This window comes from Leptonychotes weddellii, chromosome 4 (assembly GCF_054177405.1).
Source record: "Leptonychotes weddellii isolate Sample4059 chromosome 4, ASM5417740v2, whole genome shotgun sequence".
NCBI classification, from domain to species: domain Eukaryota; kingdom Metazoa; phylum Chordata; class Mammalia; order Carnivora; family Phocidae; genus Leptonychotes; species Leptonychotes weddellii.
In genome coordinates this window covers 77,439,855-77,447,928 of record NC_138372.1, presented here as the reverse complement: position 1 = coordinate 77,447,928, position 8,074 = coordinate 77,439,855, and positions in this window count along the sequence as shown.

Below are 8,074 nucleotides of genomic sequence, written 5' to 3'. Positions count from 1 at the left end.
GATCCAGGGACTCCAGGATCATGACCTGAGCCGAAGGCAGTCGCTTAACCAACTGAGTCACCCAGGCGCCCCATATCAGGAGCTTTTAACACTTGTTTAAATAGGATCATACATTACTGGGAAATGCTTGGCTACCTATCTAACCAAAACGGCAATAAAAGATTTTAAAAAATATACACAGGAGGTAATTATGATTGTAACAAACCTTAGCACTTTCAAAAGTGGGAGGACTTTGTTCTCTTAAATAATCTTTTTTAAGATTTTATTTATTTATTCATGAGAGACAGAGAGAGAGAGAAGCAGGCTCCCTACTGGGCAGGGAGCCCGATGCAGACTCGATTCCAGGACCCTGGGATCATGACCTGAGCCGAAGGCAGACGCTTAACCATCTGAGCCACCCAGGCGCCCTGTTCTCTTAAATAATTAAGAACATGATAAAATCAACATACAGCACAGGAAAAAATTCTAGTAAGATATAGAATCTTTGTTAGATAGGCAAAGTACTCAGAAAGTAAAGAAAAATCTCTTACAATCTCTTACTAAATAAATCAGGCAAATAATACAAGAAGACTGTCATTTCAACACAGAAAACCAACTTCTAGTTTTACATCAGTGTATTTGTTACTAAAACTCTTAATCTTTTTTTTTTTTAAAGATTTTATTTATTTGTTTGAGAGAGACGGAGAGAGCACAAGCAGGGGTAGGGGCGGAGGGACAAGCAGACTCCCTGCAACACAGCACTCCACATGGGCTCAACTCGGGGCTTGATCCCAGGACTCTGATATCATGACCTAAGCTGAAGTCAGACACCCAATTGACTGAGCCATCCAGGTGCCCATGATAATCTTGTAAATAAAGCTGTTAAGCTTTATCCAGGTTTGACCACCACAATTAAAACTTCCTTTCGGGGGGCGCCTGACATCAAGAGTCACGTGCTCTACAGACTAAACCAGCCAGATGCCCTTGTATCCTGGATGTTGTAATTGCTATGTTAAATTGCTATGTTAATTGCTATGACTCAGCCCTGTCAAAATCCACTGGGGAATGTTAGGTTTCTCTTTGTTTTGTTTTAGCAGCTAGTTGTCCCAGTTAAGTTCAGGCAAAAAGTCTTAGCCTGCCTTCTGTGGGCCATGGGTATATATATATATATATATATATATATAATTTCAGTTTTCAGACCCTGGCAGTACTGTTTGGATCTGGTCTATGTGTGTTTTCTCAGGAGCTAAAGGGGCCTGGGTGGTGGTCTACACCGTAGAGTAGTGTTCAAAACCTTTGGTCTTCTATGACAGGTTAGTTTCACACATGAGTGTCTCAGGGTGATCCTAGAACTTCAAACACAAATCTATAAAATTCCCTTCCTGAGCTCTCTCCCATCCAAAATTCATTAGTCATTAGGGAAATGCAAATCCAAAGCCTAATGAGATACCACTTCCCACCTAGTAGAATGGCTATAATAAATAACAGAAAAAAAGTGAGATGAGGATGTGCAGAAATTGCAACTCTTCTACATTGCTGGTAAGAATGTAAAATGGTGCAGTTATTTTGGTAACAGTTTGTCAGTTCCTCGGGAAGTTAAACATAGTATTACCATATGATCCAGCAATTTCACTGCTAGGTATCTACTCAAAAGAATTGAGAACAGAGACTCAAACAGATACTTGTACATGAATGTTCACATCAGCCTTATTCACAATAGCCAAAAGGTAGAAATAACCCAAATGTCTTTTAATAGATGAATGGATAAATAAAATAAAAAGGAATGAAGTTCTTATGCATACTACAACATGGATGACCTTTGAAAATATCATGCTAAGTGAAATAAGCCAAATAAAAAAGGGCAAATATTGTATAACATTTTTTGAAGTATCTAGAATAGGCAAATTTATAGAGAACAGGAAGTACCTTAGGAGTGGGGGCTGGGTGGGGAGGGGTAGGGAGTTATTAGAAAAAAAAAGAGTTGGGGGAGGAGGACCAGTGGAAATATAGAGCTGACACTGGTCCATAGCAAGAATGTTGTGAAGTCCTGCCACCATGGGTATAGGGAATATTTCTTGAATTGATGCTAATTCTGCTAAGAGTGGCTGTCTAATTCATTGTTTTCTATGTCCCTTGACATACGGGAGGGTCCTTTCTTTTCTATTATCTTCCTTGGTTGTATCTGAAGTAGTCTTTAGAGAGCATGCACTCTTCGGAGGCTGAGCAGTGTTTTGAACTCATTTCTTGTCTATAGAAGGTTGGAGGCCAAAGAGGTATTTTTTTTTCTTAAAGACTTATTTATTCATTTTAGAGAGCAGGGGGAGGGGCAGAGGGACAGAAAGAGAGAATCTCAAGTAGATCCCCCCCTGAGTCGGGAGCTGAAGCGGGATCCATCTCATGACCCTGAGATCATGACCTGAGCCAGTATCAAGAGTCAGACGCTTAACTGACTGAGCCACCCAGGCACGCCTCTCCCACCCAAAGAGGTATTTTGAGTCTTGTCCAGGCTCTTGGTTGCTTTGGCAGCACAGTTATTTCATCAACATAACTGGCTTCTTTTCTACTTGATTCCTGTGTGTTTTTTTGCAATAGTCATACCCACAGTTCTTTTCTTGACACATCTCCATTTGTTTATCTATTTAATTCTAGGTTCTTTGTACCCATCAAGTTTAGTGGGAGAGCAACACCTTTATTCCCTTCTTCCTCAGCCATGTCGCCCATTGAAAGGATGTACTGAGTGACATTCCAATCCATTCAGAAATTTTAAAGATGGGTATGACAGAGATATGCTTACTTTTATCCTTGCCTATAGGCCTAGTTTTGATGGCTTTTTTGGGTTGTTGTTTAAAAGCCTACTCAAGGAACGTAACAATAAAAAATTAAAAAAAAAAAAAAAGAAAGAAAAAAAGCCTACTCAGGGAACAGCTGGCTGGGCGTCTGTCTTCGGCTCAGGTCATGATCCCGGGATCAAGGTCCGCCTAGGGCTCCCCGGGGAGCCTGCTTCTTCCTCTACCTGCCACTCCCCCTACTTGTGCTCTCTCCTCTCTCTCTCTCCCTCTCTCTGACAAATAAATAAAATCTTTAAAAAAAAAAAGCCTACTCAATTTTATAGTTCACCCGTTGGAGTTGAAAGACATTTACCACTCCCAACACAGCAAGTTCCCAAACGTTTGTGTTCTCTTTATTCCTTTCCATTTCTGCTTATAAATTAATCAATTATTTTTTGAGTACTTCTTTTTCATGAAGTATCTTGTCAAACGCCGCCAACATTAACCAACACATGCTATTAACATTTGTTTTCTAGCTTCTTCCAGAGCTATAAGCATGCAAGGTTCATTATTTACCTATCAAGTTCTTGTAGGTGACAGTTTTATCAAATATTCCAGTGCATAGCAAAGATTGTCATTCCTCTAGCTTCTAAAATAAGCTTAATAAAGTAATGTTGCAAAATCTGGTTTTTGTTAACATATGCCACACTCCATCTCTGGGCAACAATATCTGTATCAATCAATGTATGCTAGGTTTTGTTGAAATCTTAATAATATAATATAATGTAATAATATAATAATAATATAAAGTAATATATAATGTAATATAATATATAATATAATATATAATGTAATGTAATACATAATGTAATATATAATGTAATATAATGTAATAATAATATAATATAATATATAATCTTAATATAATAACAAAGATTTATTTCTTGTGTATGCTCTGGGTCTACTGCAGGTTGCTGGGGCTTTCACTTTTCATCTACTCATTCTAGGATGCAGACATGAACATTGCCAGACTCAAAAGCTGAGAGAAAGAAGGTTTTGGATGGTCACAAATTGGCAGTTCAGTGCTATGGCCCTGAATGACACACATAATATGCTTATAACTAATTGACCAGACTACTCATGTAGTCTCACACAACCACGAGAAAGCCAGGAAGTGCAACTTATCATGTGCCCTGAAGGTAGAGAGCAGGAAATATTTGGCGAACAGCATAATCCAACTGCAAATGAATTATATAATCAATGTACTCAAAGACTGCTCAATAGAGGCCCGACTTAACAAGAGTTGCGACCCCTCACCCATTTCCAGACTTAAGAGGCTCCTGACCAGCTTTAATAGCACAAGTACATACCATGCCCCTTTCCTCCACAAAGGAATCCGGTGATTTTGTGAGGTAATTATGCCAGGTAAAGGGGAATCCCCAAAACTTCTATTTACAATTGACCCTGACTCTGAGATAAAACCAATTCTTTGATGGCCAACCACCATGTTTCCCACCAAACAGGAGCTTAAGACCGTCAGGTCATAATTGAAGCTTTGGCCAGAGTTAATAATGGGGCAGCAATCCAAGGTAATTTCTCCAGTGTTTAAATGTATAGGTAAGGCAGATGGCCCTTCTTCCATGAAACCATCCCCTGACCCACTGACTCAAAGATTAAGTCTAGTATAATAGGAAAAGCAAAGCAGAAGCCAGTGGAGAACTCCTCCTGGCTAAAGGAAGACACGGGAATTAAATTCATATCAAACCGGTCTAACAGATGTTCTATAAAGCATTAAACTCTAGAGATCCACCTCAAAGCAAAAGGATCACATGTCCATTGAGCTATTAATGATATGGAAGTGACCTCCTTCAGCTTCTCTTTGAGGTAAATGATGGACAAGTAAATAAATCTTTGGCTATCCTCTCCAGCTTTCTTTACATATAGGTTCTTTGACCTGAAGAACTGAGAACATGCCAGATTCAACTAATTTGGCAACTTGAATGAACTAGTTTTTCCTGTTCGTGAGCTGTAATTTCAATTCAATAATTTTAAGAGCTATAATAGCATAAGAACAAACTGTAAGTGACACCTGGAAACCTGAGGTTTATCTCTAAGCACGGAAATGTTTTGTATTTTAACTGTTAGGACAGATATCCATTAAAAACATATATCACCATAATCTTTGTTCTTTCTTTCTTATTTGTTGTCTTTCCTTTCCTTTTTTTCCTACTGAGTCGTAGGCCATCAAGGCGCCTTGCTAGCTCAGTGGGAAGAGCACATGACTCTTGATCTTAGGGTCATGAGTTTGAGCCCCACAGTGGGTATAGAAATTACTAAAAAAAGTAAATAGGGGCACCTGGGTGGCTCAGTTGGTTAAGTGTCTGCCTTCGGCTCAGGTCATGATCCCCAGCAGGGAGCCTGCTTCTCCCTCTCCTGCTCACCCTGCTTGTGCTCTCTCTCTGTCAAATAAATAAATAAAATCTTAAAATAAATACATAAATGAATTTAAAAGAAAAAAAGTCCCTACACTACCAGCTCTGCCTAAAGATACTGATCTGGGGAATGTCACTTTGTGTTCATAAAGCTTGCAGTGTCAACAGCACCAAATATAATTTGATTTGGTCTTAATTTTTGTGGGGCATCACTGGGAACCACTCATGTTTTCAATCAGATTCTTAGATTTAGCAAATAAAAATATAGGATACCCAGTTAAATTTGAACTTCTGATAGACCAATGATTTTTTTTAGTATAAGTATATCCCAAATATTGCATATATTCAATAATTATTCATTGTTTATTTGAAATTCAAATTTAACTAGGTGTCCTGTATTTTATTTGGCAACTCTAATCAAGTCCTGTTGAGATACTTAGTCCTGTTTGACCCTGGCTATCCTCAGGCCCATATGTTGTTCAACTTTACCTGTCTTTAAGTAGCCAAAATTTTGCCTCTCAGAGCTGTTATTATAGGGAGGCCAAAGCTAGTCCTCCGCCCCAGTGTTCCCAGATTGCTGTTTTTCTCCCTTCCTCATGGCCATCTCTGTTCTTCACTGACACTTTTTTTTTTCTAATAATTTTATTTATTTGTCAGAGAGAGGGAGAGAGAGAGGCTGAGGGGAAAGCAGGCTCCCTACTGAGCAAGGAGCCCAATGTGGGACTCCATCCCAGGATGCCGGGATCATGACCTGAGCTGAAGGCAGACACTTAACCGACTGAGCCACCCTGGTGTCCCGTCACTGACACTTCTTAACTCTATTGCCACTTTTGCTGTCTGCCATCTTTTTTCTATTCTGGCTCATTCTTTTCCTATGCCATTTTTTCTTTCTTTCTTTCTTTCGTTCTTTCTTTTTTTTTTTTTTTAAAGATTTTGTTTATTTAATTGCCAGGGAGAGACACAGCGAGAGAGGGAACACAAGCAGGGGGAGTGGGAGAGGGAAAAGCAGGCTTCCCGCCGAGCAGGGAGCCTGATGCGGGGCTGGAGCCCGATGTGGGGCTTGATCCCAGGACCCTGGGATCATTGACCTGAGCCGAAGGCAGATGCTTAACGACTGAGCCACCCAGGCGCCACAGCCATTTTTTCTTTCTATAACAGCTAAATGTAGTGGTTTAGAGCATGGACTTTAAAAGCAGACAAATTGGGATTTGAATCCCAGTTTATCTTTTAGTAAGTCTGGGAACTTCAGTAAATTACTGAATGTCACTTAGCCTCAGTTTCTCTTTCTGTAAAACACAGACACTAATGCCTACTTTACAGGGCTGTTCTGAAGGTTAGATGAGATGATATAGGTGAGCTACTCAAGGGACAATCCTTATTAAATAGATGTTATTAGAAGAGTTTCAGATGTTGGGTACTGACTTAACTTTTCTGAATGTGTTGGGTGCCTAGACTTGCAGTTCAGGCTCTGCTCACATTCTTCCCTGGCAAGCTTTTGTACTGTCTGGCTTGTCTTTGACATCATTACCAACAGCTCAGTTCAGGAAATACGTATTGAATTTCTACCATGTGCTAACCAGGGTGCTAAAAGCTGTAGATCCAGAGATAAATGAGATAGCACTGATCTCAAGGAAAGTGTTAGAAAGAATTGATATGAAACAGATCACAATACAATGAAGTAAAATTATCTAGGTAGGCACAGGGTGCCTCACAACACTATGAGACCACAGAGAAGGAGATCAGACCCCTGGGAGGAAGGAGGCTAGAAAAGGCTTCAAGTTTGTGATAACATCTGGGCAGAGAATTAAAAGTGGAATGGGCTAGCTATAAAAAATATGCGGGAGCAGTGGAAACATATTCTACACTTAGTGAACAGCATGAGAAATAGGAAAAGGTCCTATGGATGGTATATACAGGGAAGCTCAAAGCAGTTCAGTAGGTATTATGAGTATAAATTGTAAAGCCAGGAAGGGCTAATGAAAGTATTACTTTCGGGGCGCCTGGGTGGCTCAGTTGGTTGAACGACTGCCTTCGGCTCAGGTCATGATCCTGGAGTCCCGGGATCGAGTCCCGCATCAGGCTCCCTGCTCAGCGGGAATCCTGCTTCTCCCTCTGCTTGTGCTCTCTCTCTCTGACAAATAAGTAAATAAAACCTTAAAAAAATTAAAAAAAAAAAGAAAGTATTACTTTCTTTTGGTCATCAGTGCTAGGGCACATAACTTTACAGCAGTTGTGGGTTTCATATATTTGGCCCTCTATTTTCTTAAAAAAATATATATATATTGGCCCTCTATTTTCATCATCCCTTTTGTTTGTATAGAGTTTTGGTCATTTTTAATTTCATGCCTGTCCCAGATGTCAAAACACATGTTACTGTTTCATAATTATAACTGCTTCCACTTCTCATTTTTCTCATTTTAAAGCTTTCTGAGCTGAAAGGTCTTTCTTTAATCTAAAAAATGTATTCGTGGGGCACCTGGGTGGCTCAGTCGTTAAGGTCTGCCTTCTGCTCAGGTCATGATCCCAGGGTCCTGGGATCGAGCCCCGCATCAGGCTCCCTGCTCAGCGGGAAGCCTGCTTCCCTCTCCCACTCCCCCAGCTTGTGTTCCCTCTCTCGCTGTCTCTCGCTCTCTGTCAAATAAATAAATAAAATCTTTAAAAAATAAATAAAAAGAATAAAAATAAATTAAAAATGTATTTGTGGCTTAAGGTATATTTTTCTGCTGGTGTATTTTTATTTTTTTAAGATTTTATGTATTTGAGAGAGAGAGAATGAGAGACAGAGAGCATGAGAGGGAGAAGGGTCAGAGGGAGAAGCAGACTCAGCAGGGAGCCCGATGAGGGACTCATCCTGGGACTCCAGGATCATGACATGAGCCAAAGGCAGTCGCTTAA